The following is a 12,509-nucleotide window of genomic DNA, read 5'->3' as shown; positions in this document are numbered from 1 at the left end:
ACACACCCAAAAAAGGAAAGGGAGTTTCCCAGACCACTGATGTTTGGGGCACCCATCCAAAGGACCACCATCTAGCCTGGATTCAGCCTCAGTCCAATCACCTGCATCCATTGCTGAACAGCCCCCAGGCAGCGCTCAAGGGACGAAACAGCATCCACTGTCGTTGGAAAAAAGGAGATGCAGAGCTGAGTATCATCAGCGTATTAGCAACAATAAACAGTAATTCCATATCATAATCTAACCTGACATTACTGACAGCTCTCTTTTGATGAACTTGTTAATTTCTATTTTGTTCGGTCTCTCATTTCACTTTGTACCCTATAGCAGTTGTAATCAAAATTATTCAACCCCCATTGCGGATCAGGTTTATTGCCAAAATTTACAGATTTTCAGCTATTTGCAATGAACAAATCAAACAAAAGCAATTGAAATAGCTTAACACAATGAATGTTTAAAGTGGTTCCCCCAATTTCAACAGAAAATGCAACTTTTAATGAATTCTGCAGTCTCAGAATTATTCAGCCCCTTCATGGCAAGCATCTTTAATAGTAGAGCACTCTTTTGCTGTTGTGACGTGCTGCAAACAAGATGCATAACCAGACACCAGCTTCTGGCAGTGTTACTGAGGAATGTTAGCCCATTCCTCATGACCAATGGCCTCCAGTTCAGTAATATTCAGTAGTATTCCTCGGCTGTGGAACACACTCCCCACTGAAATCAGGCTGGCACCCTCGCTGGGGGTTTTCAAAAGCCAATTAAAAACTTGGTTGTTTAAACAGGCCTACCCCCCAGTCAATTAAGTCATTTTCCTTTTCTCTTTCTCTATCTTTTTTTTTTTTTTTTTTTTTTGGTATACCATCATCTTGGAAACCTTTTATTTAGAACTAATTAGTATAAATGCATTTTATATGTTTTTTAACTTGTTTTAACTGATGTAAGCCGCCCCGAGTAGACGTTGTCTAGAGGGGCGGGGTAAAAATCAAATAAATAAATAAATAAATAAATAAATAAATAAATAAATAAATAAATAAATAAATAAATAAATAAATAAATAAATAAATAAATAAATAAATAAATGAATGAATGAATGAATAAATAAATAAATAAATAAATATTCTTTGATTTCCTTGCTGCAACTGCCTTCTTCAAATCCCACCAGAGATTTTCTATGGGCTTCAAGTCAGACTGTGATGGCCACTCCCAGGACTTATTTTGCAATGAAGCCTTGGTGGAATTTGAGATATGCTTGGGATCATTGTCCTGCTGGAAGGGCCAATGGCACCCAAGTTTCAGCTTCCTCACAGATGGCATTATGTTTTCTCCTAGGATTTCCTGATACTTCAATGAATCTATCTTGCCTTCCACACAGTGCAGGTTTCCAGTGCCAGATGATGCAAAGCAGCCCCAGAGCATCACCAAGCCACCACCATGCTTAGCTGTAGGCAGAGTGTTCTTTTCAGCATAAGCTTTATTCTTCTCCCTCCAGACATACTGCTGAAAGGTTCCAGTTTTGTTTTACCGCTCCACAGAACAGAATTCCAAAACTTTTGTGGCTTATTTATATGATTTTGAGCATACTGGAGCTGACTTTTCTTGTGCTTATGGGTCAGCAGTGGTGAATGTCTTGGAGTTCTGGCAAGAAAACATTATGTATTTAGTATGTGCCGTACTGTGCAAATTGAAACCTCAATGCCTGTTGCCACCAAGTCTTGCTGCACGGATTCTGCAGTCACTCGAGGGTTTTTCTCAGCCTGCCTTCTCAGAAACCTGGTTGCGGCCATTGATAGCTTCCATTTCCTGCCCTATCCAGGTAGTGTACCCACTGTTCCTTTAACTTTGAACTTGCAAACTATAATTTCAACTGTGTCTCTAGGAAAATTCAGGACCTTTGGTGTCTTTTTGTATCTTGTTCCTTATTTGAGATGGGCAATGATATCTTCTCTTAACTTTTTAGACCATTCTTTTAGCCAAACTCCTAGTCCATTCAGGTATTGCACCTGTGCCAGCTCAAGTACACCTGGTGCAATTAATGAAGCCCTTGATTAATTGCATCAGGTGTGCTTCAGACAACACTGTTTCACATATTTGTGTCATTGTGTCATTGTGAGGGATTATGTTCAGGGCGTTGAATAATTTTGAGACTGCAGAATTCATTAAAAGTTGCATTTTCAGTTGAATTGGGGGAACCACTTGAAGCATTCATTGTGTTGAGCTATTTCAATTGCTTTTGTTTGATCAGTTCATTACAAACAGCTAAAAAGCTGGAAATGTTGTCAATAAACCTGATTCGCAATTGGGGGTTGAATAATTTTGATTACAACTAGAGATGGAGGTATTCGTATACAAATATCCCTGCACAAGTGGAAATCACAAGGGTCCGGACCTATGGGGCTGGACTGTCCACTCACGATTTTGCCACTGCCTATGGCTCCATGGAGGCTTCCTATCACACTGTTGTCTGCAATTGATTACCCAGTCTTGGCAGGAGGTCGGAAGAAAGCCTCTCTGCTAGGATGGAGAGTGGCTAATCCATTGCAAACAGCACAGTAGGAAGCCTCCGTGGAGCCAGCGGCAGCGACAAAATCGTGAGTGATCAGTCCGGCCCTATTCCCACCTGTGCGGGGATATTCATATTCATGTACGAATACCCCCCATCTCTAATTACAACTGTATCATGTAAAGGGGAAGTTTTCACTATAAGTCCATCCCATCTAGTGGACCATCCAGAGATCCCTGTTGCTGAGTGGCAGGCAGAGAAAACAAAACAACATCAGCCCTGGAGGAGGGCACAGGTGCAGCTGATGGGGAGGAAGAAGCAGGTCTGGCTACTTGAGAGGAGAAGGGAATAAAGGAGGAAGAGGAGAGAGACTGGATAGAGGCTCTGAAAGATCAGCCACCTATGGTTTGTACCCAGGAGGAGGAAGAAGAGCCCCTCGTCCTCCAAGGCCATTGGAGCAGGATGAGGATTACTTTAACCTGAGGCTCGGACCTCATGAGCTGGGTGCTTCACCTCCCCACTTTGGGACTAGTTAGACAGCAGTGAGGACACCCCTTCACTCTTCACCTGGGGTGCCCAACCCTGGCCCAGAAGCAGTGCTAGAGACATCACTGTCAACATCAACAGCTCATGCTGCTGGCCTAGGAACATGAGGAACAACTGTGGCAGGACAGCCATCTGCTGCACGGATGTACCACCCTTTGCTCAGAAAAGCCTGGCTGCCAGGACTAAGGACTTTAACTCTGGGGCTGGTAACCACAACTAGTAATGGGAAGAGGGGTTACCAGACTCGGGACTAATGACCATAATCAGGGATTTTCTGACCTTCTCGTAACTGAAGTGAAGTATGTTGCATTTAATAGCCAGTCTGCTGAGTGATGGAGCCTGTAGTGGAGGACGCATCCATCCAGCATACACCAAAATAGGGGGCTGTGACACTCACATAGACAGTTGGAAAGCAATATTTTCTAAGGTATTGCTATATATTGCCTTGGGTCACCTTACTGGGAGGAAGGTGGCCTATAAATAAAACAAACAAATAATACATTAATTTTTCAAATGGCTTAGGTCCAGGCTACCTGAAGAGCCATGTCTCTCAGGTTTCAAGACCTTTGTGGGAGGTCTTTCTCTCAGTCACATCACCTTCTCTGGCATTCCTGAAAATAAAATGAGACATGGCCTTTTCTTTGGCTGATAGCGGACTGCAGAAGCTCCTCTCATGGGAAACCTGACAGGCCACTTCCTTGTTTTCTTTCTGTCATTAGGCAAAACCCGTTTGGTTCAGGCAGGATTTTGGCAAGTGATTGGCTGGCAAGGAAGGGGTCTTAATGGAACACACTGTGCTTTTTATCCATTCAAATGTGCTTCTAAATTGTTTACAATGTTTTTATTCAGTTGTTTCTTTGATACAAAAAGGCTGAAGTCAAATGATAATTCACAACTAGAGTAGGCTCATTGAGTCTGTGGCGATTTAGTTTAACAACTATGGAAATGCCATTGATTCAATGGGCCTAGTCTAGCTGCAACTTACTCCTGGATTTCAGCCAGTGTTTTTAATCGCTATGTAATATTTCACTGGATTACATTTTTACTTGCATTTGACTTTGAACAGTCTGGAGTTTTATACTGGAAGAAATGCAGAATATAAAATAATAATATGCATGAATGAATGGACAGTTTTGGGGTGCATCTCCCCAGACATTTTGTTTGCTTTAAAAAAAAGTTTAGATAACTGCATTATATAATTTGGGAAAGTGTGATAATAGATATGTAATTGCATTCAGTTCATGTGTTGGTTCAATAAGTCAGCTTTCAAATGCAAATTGAATGTATTACTCTCTCTACCCTCCCTCTCCCTTACACAGCACTGTTGTGATGCAAAAGTACTGGCTATGGAATTTTTTTTTTGACTGTTACCCTCTGTACACTAGTATTTACTATCGAAGTGAAAAGGTCAGCTTCTGTTGAGATGATGAATTTACAATTTACATAATTACTCTCCAGCAGATGTGGGAAGCCTGTATTGACCTCTAGCGATGTCACCAGCCATATGCTTCTAAATGCAGGTTCAGACCTTTCCAGGCCTCAGGAAAGTGAGCAGGGAGAGAAAGAAACCATATTTAAGCAGCAGCAGCAGCAAACAAGCAAGCTATCATGGATAAAACAGTTGATTTTAATACTCTGGATATTATACATCTGGATAATCAACAAAGGAAAACATACTTCATAGAAACTGGAGTTCCAGCCACAAGCAACCTCAAAGTACAGAGAGTACTCAAACATTAAGGCAAAAACTGAAAAGAATATGGAAACAAGATCAGGTCATCCTCATCCCCATAATAATTTCAGCAACTGGAATCATTCCAAAATCTTTGGTTACCTTGTTTACAAATAAAACAGTTGCCAATAGCTGCTAATTTACTTCCTTGAATTCAAAACTCAGTGATTTTTCAAAAATGTTATCTTTCCCACAGATCCTTAGGACTGACTCCTAATTTTTTAAGGCTTGATCCTTTGGTCCACTCATAGGCACCGGCAATGCTGAGAAAGAAAGAGTGTGAAATACGAATTCGAATATGAATATGAATACTAATACTTCAGTCAGTTTCTCTTTATGGAGGCTCATTATCTGACCACATCACCAGAGAGATGAAGGAAGAAAGAATTCAATATACTAGGGCTCCCTTCCAAGGAAAAGTCACATATTCAAGAACATTTTGTATGATTTTAGCATACAGAATGCTGAACAAAACAGTAAAATTAATATTGCAAAAATCATTCAGTATGAGTAATGAAAGCAGTGCCTAATCCTTAATAAAAATACATCTGTGTTAAACTGCTCCCAATGGAAAGCAGGCTCGTTGTTGTGCTTTGTTTTAATTCAATTCTTGAAAACACCTCTAGTTTATGAATGTGGGATATTGTGTTTCTGTCTCCACAATTCAAAATGGCAGGAAATGACCCAATACTGCTGCACAATATCCTGCCCATGTTGCCAGCAGGAAAGAATGTCAAGCAGCCTGAATGCTAACAACACCAATGCTAGCAGTCAAAATTGTCTAAAACAGCCAGTCTCAACAGGAGCCATACAGCCCCACTGGGAGGTTGGGGGTTCTGGCACATTTGAAGGCAGCTGCAGACTGGAAGCAATTCTTCATACACCACCTTTAAAAGTTCATGAGGTGACTTACACAATCCTGATTCTGCCTATATTTCTTTCATATTGTATTTATAGCCATGGCCAAAAAAAGGTTGAGAATGGCTAGCCTACAGGACACCCTCTTGTGCCATAAAATATATCCCTTCACTTTTTGAAGTGTGTGTGTGAGAGAGAGAGAACAATCTGGGAGATGGAAAATATTGTCACTGGAAACCAAGGCCAAAATCATGCATACTAGGTGAAGGACAGTGTAGAAAGATAGGGACAAAAATCAATTCATTTGAAATGTGGTGTTTCTGCAGAGCCTTGCAGGTATCACAGACAATGAGAAAGGCAGAAAAGTGGGTTCTCAGTCAATTCAAGCCTGAACTCTCACTAGAGCAAACATGAATAAACTGAGGCTGTCCTACTAAGGGGACGTCAGAGGACGAGATGGTTGGACAGTGTCATCAAAGCTACCAACATGAATTTCACCCAACTCCGGGAGGCAGTCGAAGACAGGAGGGCCTGGCATGCTCTGGTCCATGGGATCACAAAGAGTTGGACACGACTTAACAACTAAACAACAACAATCCTACTTAGAATTGCTGAATAGCATCAGTGGTTGAGGTATCTTGCTGTTGAGCCAGAGATTGGGAGTTTGATTGCCCACTGTGTCTCTTTGACATATGTTGGATTTGATGATCCATAGGATCCCTTCTAGCTCTGCAATTTTAAGATTTATTATTATATAATGAAAAGACAGAACTGACTAGAAAAGACAATATTGCTGGGAAAATCAGGGGCAGTAGGAAGAGAGGAAGATCCAACATGAGACAGATTGTCTCAGTAAAGGATTCCACAGCTTGTAGTTTGGAAGACCTAAGCAGAAGTTACTGGAGAACTTTCAGGAAGCTGCAACAATGTATCTACTTTGCAATGCTCTTTCTGGTAAGCCTGTTCCACACATGCACATGCTCTTATAACTGAGGGTTTTTCCCCCTAATGAAAAGCTTTTGTTGAGAAATAGAGATGGGGGTATTCGTATTAGTATACAAATACCCCTAAACAGGTGGCGATAATGAGGGTCCATCCTCTTGGGGCCAGACAGTCCACTCACAATTCTGCTGCTGCCACTGGCTCCACAATCTTTTTTCACCACTCCTGGCAGGAGGTGGGATGACAAGCCTCTCTGCCAGGTCGAAGAGTGGCTCACCGATCATGAACTCCAGAGTGATAGGAAGGATTGCAGAGCCAGCAGCAGTGGTGGAATTGTGAGTGGAAGGTATGGCCCCAGGGGGCCAGTCCCTCATTATTGCCACCTGTGCGGGGGTATTTGTATTCATATACAAATCCTCCCATCTCTATTGAGGATTAATATTTCAGCCCCTGCAGCCTGGATTATTTCTAAATTTTAAAAAGTGAGTGGGACCAACCATTCTCTTTCATGGTAAGAAACACAGGTCTTTTGAATTTGTATGAGGAGTTTTAAATCTGGGGATATTTAGGGTCCCTTGTTTCTGAAGAGAGGAAGGGGTAAAACAGTTTTACCTTTTTAAAAATCGTTACTCAAAAACCATTTGCCCAAACTTCCCTATATTTGGCACAGAGCAAGAGCGGACTGTCTGCTATATCCATGTCAAATCTGGTGTGATTTTCAAAGTTGTAATTTTTTTGTTTGGGTTGCCTCTATTTTTGAATTGCCTGGTAGAATGCTGATTCACTCTGGTTCACAACAGCATAACTTTACGGCCATGCAAAAGAACACCACCACCAAAGCCTCTATACCACTGTCTATCTATGCACAGGATAGTGATTTCCTCTTTTTAAAAAAGGAATAAAAGAGCTTGTCCAGCTATTGATGTTTTTGTTTACTTTTTCTTCTCTGTTTCAGTGTTGGGTTCCTAAAGCTAACTTCTTTGTGAGATAAAACTGCACACTGCCATACAATCTCTTTTAATAAGGTGATAAAGATCTGAAGTATTAAATACAGACTGTTGTACAGTTGGAGGAAGATGTTTTCACGCTGTGCCGTGTAGGTGTATCAAGCACCAATTTTACAAGGATAAATGGACACTGCAAAAGCTCTATTAATTAATTTCATTTCTGTCACAACAAATTGATGAGAGGCATTCACAGCATGCTTTATCCAGCAAAAACACAACAAAACAAATCACTTTTTCCTTTGCTCCTGAAATGACCATTGGCTGTGGTGCAGGGTCAGCAAGAGATGGGGAAACAAAATTCTAAGACAATTTGCCAAAGAGCGAAGTCTAATTACTTCATGGTAATTAGCCCAAATTTTCCTTCTCCAAAGCAAGGGAGGAGGAGAGTTGTTGCTTTGTATTGGCTGACCACACAGCTAACAAAATTACTCTTTTTACTCACACCCAACCCATGTCACAGGGCTTGCTGCGTAAATGACTGTGTATATTCAGCCCTCAGCTGAGGAGAAATGTGGGGGGAGGAATGGCCAAAATGAAAGTATCCATTTTGCACTAGAATTAGTAAATTAGTGAAAGAGAAAAGAATTGCACAGTCTGAATTGAAACCAATACACGTGTATTAGAAAATATGTTTAGATCAAATGAATGCCCATCTCCAAGCAGGAAGAAAGGCCTCAATGGTGAGTCAACACTTATGTAAATCCCCTTGTTTCTATGGACCTGCTTTAAATTTTATTACCATCCAGATTGAGGCCAATATCTTACAACTTCATATGATGAATGGTATAAAAATGCAGGTGAGATCCACAGAAATATAACAAAATCAAGACAGAGTGTTTTTTCAGAATGCCTACTATTTTTGGAAGATCTTTTCTGCAACCTCACAACTTTTTTTGGGGGGGGGCAAAGGCAGAAAAAAGTACTCAGTAACCCTGCCATTTAAACTACAGTGTTGCTATACAAGTACCTTTCCTTGCCAAGATAGGGAGTGATGCCTGTTTAATCTGAATATTTTGATGAAGTGCTGCATTATAATTGGCCTTGTAAACGGTTGATGTATCATGGGATTTTCTACTAGAAGAGGATGAAATATGTTCCAGGCAGAGGAAAGTATCATTACAATCTGAATCATAATGCTTCCGGCCTGTCGTCATTTTGGCTCTTGTGATGGATGGACATCATTCTCATTTCTCTTTCCTCTTGCAAGCACACTTTTTAATGTGCTGTTGTCTGTCACGAGGCTTTTGTTCAAATGGAGCTTTGCATGTTTAAAATGGTTCACCAGGTTACAGTAGCATTAATGAGGCAGATCCCGTTACCTCATGATAAGAATAACATTAATTACAAGTGTGGCTTTAAAATCATTCAGCACCTTTTCAAAAACAATTCCTACTATGCTTTATTATTCATACTCTCTACTGCAATTTTAGTTCTTTGTTCACAGAGCTGAGATATACAGAATATGATTAAGTTACCAGGGGAGCATTATCTACTAATGTACGATTGATCAATAGAGAAATTGTCATTATGAGAGTAAAGAGTCCTCCTGTTATTATAGTCTAGAATTTCTATGACTTCACACATTACATTTTGAAAAGTACCCTGATCTGTTCAGAGAAGTTGCTAACAATATGCACTGCTTCGCTGGCACACAATGAAGTAAGACAAAATGCTTTTAGGATTTATATCAGTCCTGGTCAAATCAATGGCTTTCTAATGGAGAAGTAATGTTGCACAAAGCCACTTACAAGACAGCAATAGTAAAACCCATGAAATACTATAAAATCAAGTGAGAAAATAATAAAATAGCAATAAAACCATAAAAACTTGCCATAAAACCATTAAAATAACAAGGGGCATCTGACTGCTTTGATGAAGAGGAAAAAGTCTTGGCAAAGAAATAAGTCTGATGATAGAAACACCTGGCACTGGAAGGCTGGATAATCACAGTGGATTAGTCCACAGATTAGGCAAGGCAACCAACCTTTATTAGGAGAACTCTGCAATGCAACCTATTCTTACTAGGCCATCCTTACCATAAGCCATTGCCCCCTTCTCCCACAGTGTGTAGTGACTAGGCTGTTCCACACAGAAGGCGGCTGCCTCTCAGATTAATCCCAAATTGTCCCTTGACGCTGGCTCAGTACCTAATTGGCAGCAGAGCTTTCATCAGGCAGCGTACAGGAAATGTCACTATGCAGTCTAGTACAGTAGCTGCATCCACAGTCTCTGAAACAAAAACAATCCCAAATGCAGCCCTGGATAAAGCATATTACAATACTTTAATACTGAGGCTTCCAATGGATAAATCATGGTCCTCAGGCAATTAAGATTCTGCACATGAATCCTGATGACCTCTGACACCTGGCTACAGAAGGTCATTAGGAGCTCCTCAAGCGATATTCTAGCCTGGAATCCAGAAGCAACGCAGTATGGTAGAAATAGACGAATGTAATGCAGGGCTGTTATAAATGTTTATTTCAACTCTCATGCATGCATCGTTGTTTTCTGGTGAATTGGCAGCATCCAGACGGCAGGTTACTATACTCTCAGTTTGGCAGTTAGGCACTCAGCCAGTGTTGGAAGTGAAGGAAAACCAGTTTTTCCCTCCGGAGTACAAGAATGAGCACTAAAAATACAAAAAGGACTAACATGACCAAAGAAATGATAGATGGGCATCATTCCTTGACTACCTTAATGCCAAACTAATGGTTTGGGGGAGAAAGCCATAACTGAGTATTAAACAATGTTCTTTCTTAGGGCAAGGGCCCAGATTATATACTTAGCATCTTAAGACAGAAGGGCAGGGAAAGGATCATAATTGGGATTTAGACAGCTGCTGACTCTTTGTTAAATTAGTTTCATTAGTTCAGTAGCTGCAGCTTTAGGGGAGCACTGGAGAGTATAAGAGGAGATTTCCAGTTTTAAAAAGCATTTAAAAATATTTTGCAGGTGGGAAGAGCACTGAAGTGGGTGCAGTCTTTCAAGATGCAGGAGTGGGTGTGTATAGTGCATAGCACAGTGGTTCCCAGCCTTGGGTCCCTGGATGTTCTTGGACTACAACTCTCAGAAGCCTTCACGACTTGCTATGTTGTCCAGGGTTTCTGGGAGTTGTAGTTCAAGAACATCTGGGAACCCAAGGTTGGGAGCCACTACCATAGCAGTTGCCCATCCCAATATATTTTTACAATAAGTTTACAGGACACACACCTGCCTTCTCTTGTACTGGTAGTGGCTCTCACACTGCCTCCCACAAAAGCCAGAAAATGTCTCCAGTTCAAAAAAAAAAACAAAATAAAAATGTCATTCTTGTTATGTGCTGTCACTTTGTATACAATGTATAGTGATCCTAAATGGGTTTGCAAGGTGTGGGAGATAGTAAAGGAGTGGTTTTATCATTGTTTTCTCCCCCACTCCTGAGGTTTCATGGCAAAGCAGGGTTTTGATAGGAGACCTCCAGAGGCCTGATTGTTCACTACATCAGACTTGGTCTTGAGAAAGATACAGTGGAACCTCAACTTACGAATGTCCCTACCTATGAACATTTTGACTTATGAACTGCTCCGTTCACAAAATTTTGCTTCAACTTGAGAACAGAGCTTCGACTTACGAACAGAAATAAAAGTGTTCTGTTTAAAAGGTGTTTTCCTGCCCTTTTTTAAGCTAAAAGGTGCTTGTTTTTGTTTAAAAGGTGCTTGGGTTAAAAGGTCTTGTGTTTAGAAGGTACTCCCTCCCTCCTTTCCTGTCCTTTTTTTGACCTAAGTTCATCTTAGGTCAAAAGAAGAAAAAAGAAAAAAATTCTCCCCCAATGGTAGAGTACGGATTAACCGGCTTTGCATTAGTTCTTATGGGAACTAATGCCTCTACTTGCGAACGGCGCCTCTACATAAGATCCAAAAACAGCCAGAATGGATTAAATGGTTTTCAATGCATTCCTATGGGAAATTTTGCTTCGACTTACGAATGTTTCAACGTACAAACACCGTTCCAATACGGATTAAGTTCATAAGTCCAGTTCCACTGTACCTGTGTTGTAAGTGGGAAGGAGCCTTTTGCTAGTAACCTGTTTGGGGCTAGTAAATGCCACAACTCGCAGCCCTCTTGAGACATTACTCAACCAGTTCTCTCCAACATCCAAGTACAGAAATGCCTATCTCATCCTCCTCTTCCACATGGAAAATGGCATGTCTGCAGATGACAGCCTCTCCCTGAAGCCAAATTTTCAAGGGTACAGCTTTATACGTTTCTATGAAAAAGTAACTCCTCTGACTTCAAGGCTCACTTGGAAAGGAATGCAATTATAGTGGTGCCTTGCATTACAAGTGCTCCATTTGATGACGAAATCGCATCACGACGAAGATTTTGCGATCGCAAAAGCGATCGCAAAGCGATGTTCCCTATGGGGGAATTTCGCTTTGTGATGATCGGTCCCCTGTTTCGCTAACCGATTATCGCAAAGCAATGATTTTTGGCCACCTGATCAGTGGTTTCAAAATGGCCGCTGGGTGAAAAACATGGCCACCCGCTGTTTTCTGGCATGGATTCCTCGCTGCACGGGCAGCGAAAATGGCCACACTATGGAAATCTTCGCTGGACTGTGAGTTTTAAGCCCCTAGGAACGCATTAATTGGGTTTTAATGCATTTCTATGGGCTTTTTAAAATTGCATGACAACGTTTTCATTCAACAGCGATTTTTTCAGAACGAATTAACGTCATCATGCGAGGCACCACTGTACAAAAATGACCTCCACAAGCCACATGCAGAGTTTCCTTGCTGCTCTAAAATGTTCTGAAGGCTACTCTGCATAAGATCATAGTTCTATATGCATCTCCACAAGAACAAGGCAGCTTCATAGCAAAGGAGTGAGAAGGTATTTTACCTCCCAAGACTTCACTTTGGGAACATTCTTGTGGTGGAATATGCCA

The 12,509-nt window shown here is 41.1% G+C and overlaps 1 protein-coding gene across 10 annotated transcripts in view; it reads right to left on the bottom strand.

The window, feature by feature from the left end:
- GRM8 (glutamate metabotropic receptor 8) overlaps positions 1–12,509 on the bottom strand; it is a 643,193-nt gene that overhangs the window by 182,655 nt on the left and 448,029 nt on the right. The window lies entirely within an intron of this gene.

The sequence above is a fragment of the Pogona vitticeps genome, chromosome 5 (assembly GCF_051106095.1).
Source record: "Pogona vitticeps strain Pit_001003342236 chromosome 5, PviZW2.1, whole genome shotgun sequence".
Classification (NCBI taxonomy): domain Eukaryota; kingdom Metazoa; phylum Chordata; class Lepidosauria; order Squamata; family Agamidae; genus Pogona; species Pogona vitticeps.
The sequence above is the reverse complement of the archived record's forward strand: the minus strand, read 5'-3'. Positions and strand labels throughout refer to the sequence as shown.